Source organism: Astatotilapia calliptera, chromosome 7 (assembly GCF_964374335.1).
Source record: "Astatotilapia calliptera chromosome 7, fAstCal68.1, whole genome shotgun sequence".
Taxonomy (NCBI): domain Eukaryota; kingdom Metazoa; phylum Chordata; class Actinopteri; order Cichliformes; family Cichlidae; genus Astatotilapia; species Astatotilapia calliptera.
Genome location: NC_137428.1, coordinates 51709621 through 51723140, shown reverse-complemented (window position 1 = coordinate 51723140; position 13520 = coordinate 51709621). Strand labels below are relative to the sequence as shown.

At 42.3% G+C, this 13520-nt stretch overlaps 1 protein-coding gene and 2 non-coding genes across 4 annotated transcripts in view; 2 read left to right on the top strand and 1 right to left on the bottom strand.

The window, feature by feature from the left end:
* plxnb2b (plexin b2b) overlaps window positions 1-4718 on the bottom strand; it is a 145737-nt gene extending 141019 nt beyond the window's left edge. For both annotated transcript variants that reach the window (XM_026175356.2, XM_026175357.2), the window contains exon 1: window positions 3639-4718. The gene's annotated coding sequence lies outside the window, so the exon portion shown is untranslated. The remainder of the gene's footprint in view (window positions 1-3638) is intronic.
* A 7104-nt stretch (window positions 4719-11822) lies between these two features.
* LOC113027509 (U4 spliceosomal RNA) lies at window positions 11823-11963 on the top strand. The gene has a single exon (XR_003273071.1). It is a non-coding gene; the product is annotated as a U4 spliceosomal RNA (small nuclear RNA).
* A 990-nt stretch (window positions 11964-12953) lies between these two features.
* LOC113027508 (U4 spliceosomal RNA) lies at window positions 12954-13094 on the top strand. The gene has a single exon (XR_003273070.1). It is a non-coding gene; the product is annotated as a U4 spliceosomal RNA (small nuclear RNA).
* The last annotated feature ends 426 nt before the right edge of the window (window positions 13095-13520 follow it).

Sequence of the window (13520 nt, the reverse complement as noted above, 5' to 3'; positions counted from 1 at the left end):
ACAAGTCATCCAGGAAGTTACAAAAGAACCTTGAACACCACCTAAAGAACTCTGGTCCTCACTTGTCTCAGTTAAGGTCACAGTTCAGGATTCAACAATAAGAAACAGACTGGGCAAAACAGGGAGACTTCCAAGGAGTAAATGCCTGCTGACCAAAAAGACCCCAAAAACGTAAAGACATTTGCCAAAACACATCTTAATAAGGAAGACTTTTGGGAACATATTCAGTGGACTGATGAGACAAAAATGTAACTTTTTGGAAGGTTTGTATTCCTCTGGTACAAAACTAACACATCACTTCATAAAAAGAACATCATACCAACAGTCAGGTGGTAGTGTGACGGCCTGGGGCTGCTTTCCTGCATCAGGAACAGGATGACTAGCCGTAATTGATGGAATCATGAATTCTGTCCTCCAGAGAATCCTGAAGGAGAATGTCATCAGTTTGTTCCCTCAAGGTTGGGTTATGCAAGTCTACCTCTGAATGGCTCAAAAAAAGAGAGAGATGCTTTTGGAGTGGGCTAGTGAAAGTACGGAACTAAATCAGAATGAGATGCTTTGGCATGACCTTAAAAAGGCCGCTAATGCTCAAAAACCCTCCAGTGTGGATGAATTAAAACAAGTCTTCAAAGAGAAGTGGACCAAAAGTCTTCGGCAGTGATGTCAAGGACTTATTGGCAGTTATTACCATTGCTTGACTGCAGTTCTTGCTGCCAAGGGTGGCACAACCACTTATTAGGTTTAGGGGGGATTTTTTTTTTCCACAAAGTTCCAGTTAGGGTTAGATAACCTATTTCCCTTAATAAATAAAATAATCATTTATAAACTGCATTTTGTATTTACTGTGAAATATGCAAAAAGCTAAGAAATCAGCAAGGGGTCAAATACTTTTTCACAGTACTGTAATTGAGCTCCAAAGTGGTGTATGACTGTGCACGACATAGGCAAAAAAAGCCCTCCATGAATGGGTGAATGAGTGGTTAGTAAGACTGGAAAACCAGTTTGATGTCCATCTGTTTTAGAAAACAGTATTTGCAAAGGCTGGTGTCACGTGGTTTAGGCTGAAGTGGTCCTAGCTCACTGTTGTGTTTATGTGTATAAGCAGAGGAGGTTTATTGGTACTGGGACCAAATGCCATATATGACCTCCATAGTACAAACAACAGCAAATCAGGTCAAGATGGTGGTGTAACGGCAGGAATGCTGCTGAGAAGATAGTTTAGGACAAGGCTGTGGAATCCCAGGGCAGGGGTGGCAACTGTAAAACCCTGTGGTGATAAGATCAGAAATCCACCTCAGCATGACGTCCCTTCATCACGGGATAATCCTCGGACATAAAAAGACGAGCCTATCGCCAATCTGAAGGAAATCTCTAATGCCAAACTGACACACCCTTCAAACATTTACCCACACTCCCCTGAAACCTATTTGTACTTCTGTTAAGGGAGAGGAGCAAAGTACTCATGCATCCCACACCTATTTTATGACCAGTAAGTTTACAAAGTCCACTCGGAAACAAAAAATGTTGTGCAAACAATATCTGACAGTATGCCTTTCAAAAGTGAAAGTAAGCCTAGCAAATACGGCATTTAAATTATGAATCAGATGACATACTATATTTATTATGGTCAGAAAAAACAAGATTAACTAGCGGTAGTACACTGACATGAACCTTTTGCGATGAATATACACATGTCAAGTATCGGTTTAGGGGTGAATTTGTGGCAGATAGAGGAGAAATGGGATTGCCTGTTGCTTACAAAGATTATGGTTTCATTTTTTAAAATGAAAACGGCAGAAGTCAGTAATCCAGAGCAAAGGAAACATAAAACCCCCACAGTGGATTAGTTTAAATTCATTTGACCACAAAAATATTGCCAAACCGGTGTATATGTAGGAGACGACATGGTTTTGAGATATGAGCAAAAATTGTGCAGCACTACGAAGTTACAGGATGAACTTTAGCACAACCAAAAACACGTAGGAGCTTTACAGCCGAGTGCTCACTGCCCAGTGATTCACTAGCTCTAGTTCTCAACTGGTCAGAGGTTATTTACCAGATCCAAAAATACACACAGTGGATTATATGGCAAAGTTTCATTTTGAAACCTAACTGCATATTTCCCATAAAAGTCAGGCAGGGGTGAGAGCGGGCTCACGGAAATGCTTGCTTTGCTTGTTGTTTTCCCCGCTTTCCTATTACAGCGTATGAGCTTGCATTCGGCTTTCGGGATTGTTTTGCAGAATCCTGAAACACTAGCATGACCTGAATGAGAAATGTCTTCCTATTCAGTTGTCCTGAAAAGAGCATCTATGATGAAGAAGCGTGGTACGCTTGTCTTCTTCACCCTTGCGGGGAGCAGGAGAAAACATTTATCACCGCTCTCCTCTGCGCAGATAAGGTGTCTCTATTTATTCAGAGCAGAGGAGATAAACACTGAATGAAGCAGTGTGGGACAGAGTGAGAGAAAGAAAGAAGAGAGAGAGATGGTGGCATAAAAGGGGGGGAAAGGACAAGGAAGCAGCTTGGTTCTCAATTGCCTGTGTGTGTGTCCATGTGAGCAGATGGCATTTATCCCTGTGCAGCCAGAGTATTGGGAGGCTGACCCCTGCTCTACAGTAACATCCCTCCAAGCCACCACTACTTACTACCACCTACAGCCACCTTTCTTGCTTTCATGTTTCCCCTCACACTACTAATCCATTCCCACTATGAGACTGCTTGTATAATGTTATTTAATGAGAATAATCCCCAGGGCGATGGAGCATCCTACATACAGTAGACCTCTCCACAAAGAGGGGTCAGAGGATGGCAAGGGCTGTTAATAAAAGCACTATTTAGAAAGGCAACAAGGCAGTACAGTGGTCTGTTGAGGTCTGCGCCAGGGACGGAGAGATACAGACTGACAGAACTACACAGGAGATTCAACAGGGACATGAATAGTGCTTCTGTCCTTCTTGTTTTCCACAAGAGAGACAAGACAGAAAGCAAAAAAAAGAAAAGAAAGACAAACAGAAGGCGTAGTTCACTACCACTTCTGTCCTCTCTCATGCTGATATACAGCCTAGTGTCCAGAGGTGAGGGACACAGTTCGCATGCCCATTTCTCTCTGAAGCTGCCTGTGGGGACAGACGTCTCGTAGCGCTGCTGAGGTGAAATGCATGGTTGCGAGACAAGAATGTCTCCCAGAGGTTTGTCTTCTAGAACAATCAGCTGTTGAGTTTGAGAAAAGTAGAGCAAGTTGGCACCCAGACAGCCATAACAACAACTATGCAACTACGGGCTGTAATGAGATTTTGAAAAGCCCTGTAAAAAGACGGCATCAAGGACACTGTTTTAGAATGTTAAGAAAACCAAACAGCACCGTTTAACTCTCTTTGTAGTACATTTTTAAGCCACAAACGTTATAATAACTAAAACAATAACAAGCAAAGAACAGCGGCGTTACATCAGCGTAACAGCGTTCCTGGCACAAGGTTTACGCTCCCCTGCTCCGTCAATCGGGCGCATAATAAGATATCCAAACTTGGTTCCATACGCACCGGGGTCTGAAATTGACTCTGCGTTTATGAACTATGAAGCAAACAGTCCCAACCCCGCTTTAACGGGGATACACCAGCACCCCTCCTGGAACTCACCTTGAAAGGGGGAAAAGAGAGAGCGAAGACAGTGGCACAGACGCGAATACTCCAAATCCTGAAGAATCTACCCCCTCCTTCCTGGTTGAACGATACAAAAAAGGAGAAAGACGTCCGTAAGCAAGTTTACATTTTACTCGCCTCTCCTGTGAGGGGGGGGGGCTTCAGAAAGGCACTATTCCGTAGTATAAAAAAGAAAAACAAAACCCGGACTGCTTGGTTACACGAATTGTCAATTCCCGCTGAAAGACGACGCGAACAACTCCTTCAACAAAAGAGTGTCTTTGCTTAGAATTTCGGGACTTTCTCCACGCCCAGGTGCCGAGTCACATGGTAGGTTAGTTTCCAGGTGTGCGTGTCTCGTAGCTGCAGATCAGTTGGCAAGCGACACACCTGTGGGATGCGCTCGTGCGCTCGCTCTGACAGTCATCTCGTCCGGAAACGCGGAGGTTGTACATAGGGATGGGGAAGTAAAAAAAAAAATACAGGAAAAAAAGCAATGGGATGAAACGGGGAGAGAGAGGAAGAGAAAGAGAGAGAAGTGCGCACTGAACGGAGAACAGACGTCGCTCGGATCGCAAAAGGAAGTAGTCTGACCCCCCCTCTCTCTCTCCTTCGCCTCCTCCTCCTTCTCCTCCTCCTCCACTCAGCCGGCGAAGCTACTGTACGAGGAGACAACAGCCGGGAAGTAGCGGGGAGGGAAAACGGAGCAACTTGTATCGTCTGTTCTCTGACGCACCGAAATATTTCCGCGCGATGGTAGCGGTGTGGTAAGCCCCCCCTGCCGCCGTACTGTGGTTCCCAAATTGTGGTCCGGACTCCTCAGTCTGCGGGGGCGGTTCCAGGTCAATCCAGGCAGTGCTCGCAAAGAATTGTTAGGAATGTGTGGAAAACAGCCGATTAGGTTTCGGTTTCAACTGATCCCATTCTCACCCGGGTGTATGGTACACTACACAGGCACACGCACAGTTCTGTCTAGTTAGAGCTCGCCACGTTAAATCGCCTTTATTGGGACAGAATCTGTCAGCAGTTTTCCCGCCACATCACAAGTGAGGAAATTAGTTCCCCAAAAGCAACAGACAACTAACCACGTGGAAGCCACAGATGACTTAGATTTTATTTTTGTTTAAGCAGTTATATGCTGCTGATCTTTGCCACCAAAATAACATAATAAAGGCTTCCCCATCAGCATGCATGATAGGAAATGGTGGTTACAAGAAAACAACGCAATGTCTTGGTTATTTATTTATTAACTGTGGCGTCTCAGTAAACCATGACGGTGTGGCACTGAGCCGTTATAGATCCATAAAAGGACCCAGCAGCCGAGGCGGCTTAATGGAATATAGTTATCACTCACACTGTTTCATTAGCTTTCTTCCACTCCCGTCACAATACTATGTGGGCGTGGGGTGCATTTATGAAATACTGAGGTCAGGAATCCAAAATTCTTCCTGGAGCAACCCAACTCTTGAACCACAACATTTGTATTTTATTTATTCTTGGGTCTCAAAATAGATTCTCTAGACTCTATTAACTCAATTACAATTACAGCAGCTTTTGTTGAAGCATAGCCTAATATGTGTTTAACTGCAGGGCATGCACTCCTCAGGTTTGCACTCCACCTTCCCTCAAGCAGTTTGCAGGGTCTTTCAGCACCTTTAAATCAGTGCGCATTTAAAAGTACATCATTTCCATTCGTCCAGGATAATCAACAGGCATCGCTGTGGAAAGCTTCCACCACATATTGCATTGGAAAGGGTTTTCACTAGTTCTCGGGAAGAACTGTTGACAAGGAGGCCTGTCATGTCTCCAGAGAAAGACACATTGCTGTTGAGCTGGCATTTGTTGATCCTGTGAGATTCCCCCAGCAAGTTTTCCCTGACATTGTCTGTCATGATTGGCAGCAGAAGCCTTCCTTTAAAGCGACCTGACAGTCACTGTAAATTAGCTGTCAGAATGCCGTAAACAATAGGTGCTTTACTGGTATATTTAAAGTGGATGAATTATGAATTATGTTAATTGCTCCTTTAACCCCGATAAACAACAAAACAGAGACATAAATAATCCACCAGCACTCCATACAAATGAATGCAGATTAATGTAGGGAGGCAATCCAGGGACTCTGTTTGGTTTAAAAATATTTCCAAAAGCAACCACTCGTCGTTTATTTATAATTCACCAAGCCCCCGTTTTGACTGTGAATTTACAAGAGCTGTATTAGTAGTCATTATACCACCAATTAGTGGTGTGATCGCTGTACCTCGACTGTGAATCGTTAATCACGAGAAGCATCGTCTTTGCAGCTCTTAAATCCAGATAGTGAAACAATCTCTCATTGGCCCGTGACTCTGTGCAACCTTTAAATCAGCAATATGTTTTCATCACTTAAAACAAAATACGAGTCAGAGTTTCTGCAGATTCTTCAGACATGCAAGCAGCAAGGAACTGAAAGTAGCATTGATTTCAGATATGGGCCATATGTGTTTTTAAGTGCTCTTTGAGCTTGATTGGCTCTTTTTCACTCAAGAGGTTATACCCAGTGTTTTTTTTGTTTTTTTTGCCTTGGAGCCTAATATCACATAACATTGCAATTTGGCGCACTGAGTTTTGTGACACTGTGTCATGCCTTGTTGTGTGGCTGCGTGTCAGCTCCGAGAGTGATTTATGGGCATGCAAATGAGACTGTCTGTTGAACGAGGAGATGTGCTGCCTTCGCCCCAGAGCAAAAGAGTGGAGACAGCGTGGGGGTGTGAGTCAGTCCCTAAGTGCTGACACAGGCACAGAGCTGGCGAAGATGGGGGAGATGGCCTTCACAGGTCCTCACACTGACTGATGAGATCAAGAAGAAAGTAGGCCAAGCCAGACAAGTGTCAAGGAAACAGACACCCAGAGATGGAGTGAGAGAGACAAACACCTTCCAATCACACGTCGGACTGGGAGAGTGGAAAGTGGCGGGGGTAGAGCTGGCTTGTTTGGGGTCTGAGTTCAATATGTCCAAATCTGTTTGTCTAAAGAGTAATGAGGCTGCTGAGAGTCGTGGAACATGCTGGCCCAGGGGATCTCTGTAGAGTCCAAGTCAAGGCTTTCTAAATTCACCGAAGTGGAATAGAAGTTCACTTTGTTTTGCTAAGATAGCCTGACTGTGATGACATTTTGATCAATGCGCCCATACCTTCCTGCAGCTCGCCTTTATGTTGCTTGAATAGTGATGATATGTTATCACGCTGGTGTCAAACACCGCCATTTGTCACGCGGTGTCCCTCAGCTGGTCTTGGCAGTAAAACGTTTGACTATCAACATATTATACAATGTAATTTATGGTACAGCGTTTCGGCTGTCCATAGTGATATAGTGGTCATATTACATTCAAGGTTCAGAGTTCAAAGTCTGTTTGTCATGGGGACAGACTGCCCTCTGTTGGCTGCGGCTTATATTGTTTTTAATCAGTAATTTATAACCTGAAAATAGCAGGAGCATAACCTAAGTCAACCTATTGGGCAATGCTTTATATTGCACCATACAGTAGTTGCATGCTTATTTAAGAGGGTTTCTTTGCAGATATGGTCCAGGTGGCCTAATTCTGAAAACGGATGGGGTGGGGGGTTTGGTTAGTGCTTGTGAATTTGTTTGATTGTTTTAGCCATGGCAGTACTGTGAATTACACATCTTGCACTTGTCTTTGTGTACAAATCATACATGAAGACAAAAAAGAATCCGGTAAAACTCACAAATAGTTCATTATTACTAGTGTTGTCTCTGTTGTAGCTTTGTTTGTTTGACGTTTTTCCTACAATGGCATCATTTAGTTCATATATGCATATGCATGTCTCTTACCCACAGTAGTAATATAGGTGTGATATAATGAATGTAATGAATCCACATTGCACAGAAGGCACTGTGTCTTGTTTTTGGATTGTTTATTGTGTTTAAGGTAAACTGACTGCAGTGTGACTTATCACGCCGTTTCCTCCCATACAGATGGCATATGGAGTTCATATGGCTATATTCCTCACTAGAAACCACGAGAGTCCCACAGATGAAACTGTGTAAGTCTTTCACAGTTGGTAAATAACACAAAACAGTTGATCTTGGCTTTCACACAAAAATCCATGCAACCAATCATTTGTAATAGTGTCCTGGCCTTTTTTTTGTAATGGCGCGTGAGCATCAGTGTGCGTGCATCGCAATCATCTCTTCAGTAAAGAATAAGGATGTTAAAACATCCTGTACGTTCACATAATTGTGCCCCGGTGCTCTCGCTGTGTAGGTGTATTGTCACTATCTTTCAGTTTTGCTATTCCCTTTATCACCAGGTGAAGGTTGCCAGACATACTGTTGTAGCAAGCGTAAAGACGCTTGCTAGCGTAAAGACGGAGAGACAACAGATGGAGCAGTTCACAGACACAGGATCTTGTCATGGTGGTGATTGATAAAGGTGTGAAGAGAGACTCGACTGGGAGACAGGGGAAGGGTTATTTAAAGCATAGGCTGCACTTTGATATGAATGGCTTCCTGACTTAGCAAAGTGCATCTCCAGCTGTCAGCGTGACTTACAAGTAATTAAAAAAGGGGCGAGCGTGCGAGTAAACCGAGCTGTGGCTACTGTTTGCAGGGCTCACATCCTTTGCAAAAAGCATGTGCGACAGGGAGACATCAGGTTTGGTATAAAAGGGATAGACAGGCTTATGGTGCTGTTCTGACTCAGTCTGGGAATAACCACAAGCTGGGAATAGCAGGGTGGCAGCAGTGTGTGGGTTGGTGTGAACAGTCTGCAAGCATGTGTGTGTGTGTGTTTTTATTTTGCATGTGTGTGTGTCAGAGAGACAGAAAAACACAATATTTAAAGGAGGCTGATGTGGTTGAATATATAGATATGTACAGTTAATGTGTATCATGTAAACTTACTGATCTACGGAAGTGAAACTGCAATGCTGAAGGTGTCTTTGCAGAACCTAAAAGGCATAGTAAGAAACATTTGTCTTGTGTTATCAGATGCCCCTTCAGACCAGCCGAACTGTCATTTTACCCAAGAAAAATGTCATTGTTTTCCTTCTCCTTCTGCTCATATCGCAATCTAATCACAGCTCGCTCAGCTCATCCTGTATGGTCCAGGTGGCCTCACTCTGAGAGCTAATAGAGGGAGTTTTAGCATTAATAAATGTCCTTAACCAGGCTGATGTGACACAGACCAGATTACACAATGGCCTCTTTACGTCCAGCCGTACTCTTGTAAGTAAACAAATGCATAAATCCACCGGTTGCACTTATATGTGTGTCCTGCCTGTTTCCTGTTGAGACTCTGATCAGAGAATCCAAGAGCTGCCTTGTCCTTGACAGCGTCTGGAAATGTGGGAATAAAAAGAGTAAGCTGCACTTTGTGAAAAAAGCTGGATAAGCCCGCTTGGTGCATACACAGAGTGGATTTGACTGGAAATCTTTCATTTTCTCAAACCAAAACAGCGTTTCTTAAAATACTACAAGCTGCTCTACATGGTGCAAGACAGATTAGATCATGACTTGAATGTGACAGCGATTTTTTTCCTCCTCTTTTATGAGCCTTGTGATTGGTGGTTCAGGAGGAAAATAGCTCTCAGCTTGTTGAAGGCTATGGGCTTTCCACTGAGCCCCTTTTGGATGCCATGTTTTTTTATGTGGGCTGCCCAGCAGCCTGTGCTGAACGGTGGAAACAGCTAAGCCATCTGGTACACTCTATTTTCATCAGTCTGCCTACCAGCGGGGGAGAGCCACAGCCCAAAGGGACTTTCAGCTACTCTCACAGACTCCTATTTGTTCAACAGGTCAAGTTTAAGCCTTGCAGCGAGGGACCACCAAGCCAGATCTCATTTTATTACACAGTCCAGGTGATTATAAAACCCACACGTTGCTTGACTGGGCAGAGCTGGTGATAAAAGGGACTATACTAATACCAAAAAAAGCAATCAGGTGCCTCAGAGAATTAGAAGAGATTATTACTGTCACAGTTGTTAAGTGACCATAGCCCGGCGTGTCCTCAAATTCATTTAAAGCCAGGTTAAAAGGATCATCTTGTGAATTGAACTTTGTTCGTCTAATGTATTTCTTGGGATGAGAAAAGACAAATTTGAGCTTTGCAGGTGAGGATGAAACAGAGGCTGGCAGGATTCATTTGAGATTACTTGGCACAAACATGGTGTAATCCCCTTATCTGCGTACTTACCTGTCCCTGACAGTGATCCAAGCCTACCTCTATGAGCCTCATTGGCCTGACATTCTGGCAGTAGAAAAAATCCCTGTCTAATGTGTCAGCCCAGGCAGCTTTAACACCTGGCACGCCAGTGCTTATCTGCTGAGCACCCAAAAGCACCTGCATTATCCTACTGAAGCTTCACAACAAGTGAAAAAGGCCTCTAATATCCACACAGTGAAATTACTGCGTCAGACACACAGCGTGCAAAGTACGCGCCATTATGAGGGGCTAATAACCTGATGAAAAATACACATACAGCATGAGATACACCTCATGATTTTCAGCACCCTGTCTTCCGGTGGTCGACACTGAGAGGGTTTCAAAACTGATGAAACAAAGAATAGTGTTGCTTCTTCAACTCATACTCAAGGGAGCTTCATTAAAACTCTGCACTTAAGCTTTTGAGCTATACTGATGATCAAATATGCCCAAGAATTAAGTCTTTATCCCCAAACCTGTGCTTTGTAGAGTGAATTTTGTGCATTAGTTTTGTCACGTAAATGGACTTAAAGTATTAAAACTGAAAAGTACTCAATGCAGTGCATCCCTTGTGAGTGTTAGTATCACATATTATATAATTTGATCATTGTTACTCGTGCATTAATTTAAAAGAAGGATTTAAACCAGCGGCAGGTTGAGTTGGTACTTATTTTGAACTCTAACACTGCTAACAACAGTGCAGTTTACGTATTTAGAACTTTCTCAGGGATATAAATATTCATGCTTCCAGAGATGACAGTCTAAAATAGTCTCTGGATCAGTGGAAAATTAATGGCCCTTCTGCAAATATGGAATTTGTTTAAAGCAATATGAAAGGCAATCCATTACACACTCACATATCTTTACTTAAAAAAAACCCACAAGGGTGGTGATGGCGATGGGGAGGTGTTTAATCAATTTCCGGTCTGGTCATTTTTCATTCCTTCCACTTAGTTTTACCGAGGATCACCAGGGAGTGCATCGTTTCAACTGGAATTGGAAAAAGGAAATTAGGAAATTACTTTACCTTGAGTGCCCGACTTAGTTTTTATTTATTTATATATAACACTATAATGACTGCCAAATTTGTTCCCTCCTCCCATTTTAAATTTAATTTTTCGGCAGACGACGAGCAGGAGGATGCAGGTGAGAAACACCAGTTTCAGTGTGTTTCAGGGTGGGCCTTGAGCTTTGTTGAGCTTTGTTTAGCATCTATGTCTGCAGACTTCATTCACTTTCACTAGTTGTTTTGCTCGTTCATCCCCTCGTGATAATGTTAAACGTATTTGGACGGTAATAAATAACCGTGTGATGGTCAGGTGGCGTCAGTCAGGCCAACACAAACTGAAATCTGCGGTCTACATGCGATTTCAACTAACCAGTAGTTAATAGACATAGCATCTGAAGCCTACAGTATTTTACATGTATTTTGGAATTAGGAGATACACGCAGGCCTTTCTGTGTATTTAATTATTTATTATTATTTATTCGTATTATTTTTTCAGTAATGTAGGCCTTCGCTGAAACCTAAGTATTCGTGCCTATACTGACATCTGGTGGTGTTTTATAATAACGTTGTTGAACCCACTGGACGTTTGAAGCGTTTACTATCGAAGGAAGCTGCCAACCGTGGTAAAATGTTAATTTAAAAAACAATAAAAAAAAACAGCTATTTGGTGTGTTATTTGCGTGTAAGCATTTTCTGGGCAGCGTGAAGCTCTAAATGAAGGACATGGCGGGGCTGAAACGACAGTGGAGGATTGAATGTCCCATGATGCACTGCGGCTTGGTAACAATTTCTAAATAATTTTAAACAACCAATGGTGCATACTTCGGCAAACATCGGCGGTGGACAAGTGAACGATTGTGATTGTGATCAAGGGACCGTAAAATTATCAAAACAAAAACATGAACGATAGCACCATAACTAAGGATCGCATGCAGCGAAATGGCCCCTCTGCTTGTGCTGAGTGGAGGTTAGCTTTGCGCAGTGGCAGTATCGTAGCCTATGAGGTTTATCCGAGGCGCGATTATTGCTAGTTGAAAACTTTACCCAATACCCCGCCTTGACGACTTGAAATATAGTCGGCAATGGCAATTTTTGACGGTCTCTACGGAGACTTCTTTTGTTGTACAACTTAAATGTTCTGAAGCTTAAAGAAAATTAGTTAGTTATATTAAGTGTTTATAATCGTTAACTAGCTCATGTTGAAAGGTTAGCGAGCTATACTGTTAGTTTATTGTGATGATTTTGAGAACTGCTCAGTTCCCGAGCCCACATTGATAGACGTACCGTAGACTACGTCATTTCCTTTTTTAAATCCATAGCGCTTAATTATCATATATATATCCGCTGCGCTTAAAAGTAAATTCTCTTAATTCATCTTTTTTTTTTAACATTTATATTTATATTTGACTTTATTCACACTGATAAGCCCCCTGGGTATTTAACCGCAGTTACATTCAACACTACCTTGCTTTTTTTTTTTTTTTTTTTTTAAATCACTTTATTTAAATATCAAAATTCACAATTACAAATACACATAATACAAGCACCATGCACAAATTATTCACATCTTATTTTACATATTACAATAATAAAAGCTCCCACGGCAGGTCTTTTCCTAACCACCCTTGCTATCTCTTAATAATTTACAATAGATACATTAATACAAAAGTTAAATAATACAAAAGTTAAATTAATCAAACATATTAACATTAATTATATCTTCAAAAGGTCCCAAGGTAAAGGGCTATTCTTTTTTTGTTCTAAAGTCTTCCTCCTTCTCAGGTCTGTAAGGATATTTTTGCACACAGCAACGCTATCTATCATTTTTTGCTCAATGACCACCTTGGCTCTGGTTTTCCTTGCCAGCCCCGCCAGTTCATTGTTTAGGATAAGGGGAACGCTTCGGTGTGTTTTGCATCAGTATAATCACAGCTTTCTCGTGTTTGTGTGTTTGTGTTCATTTGCGTGAGTTCGTGGTAAATGATATCGGCTACATTTCTACAGTTTTAGTCTTTTGAATTATAAACCACACCCACTCGTACAACCATGATAGAGACATGTAGGGCCCAGAGAGACTACCCTGTCGGCGGACTAGTTCTTCAGCTTTGCGCAGTGGCAGTATCGTAGCCTATGAGGTTTATCCGAGGCGCGATTATTGCTAGTTGAAAACTTTACCCAATACCCCGCCTTGACGACTTGAAATATAGTCGGCAATGGCAATTTTTGACGGTCTCTAAGGAGACTAGTTTTCTTGTTAAAAATGAATTCTAATCAAACACATTCACTACTGTTTTCTTACTATAAATGTGTGGAATACTTCGAGAAGCTAGCTGGTAGTTAAAGTATGAAAATGGTTTTATTGTGGGCTACGGTGTTCGCGTTTAATAACGAAGAGTATGATGCCTTATTTATTCATATTTTGTTGAGCAAATGTGTGAATCGCAGTTTTAATTCGTACTTAATATCTTATGTTCTGTATGTTGTATAAGTTTGCATCATTGGCTATCCTCTCAGTTTTTGAAATGGCACGGTTAAAACTTTCTGGCTGAATACAGGAGCCCTAAAGTGACGCACCGGGGCACGTCACTTCCGGTTACAAGTTATTTCCAGTACTTGTATTTATAATTTTTGTTGTTGCTATTTAGTTACTCAGGCGGGTTGCCACATA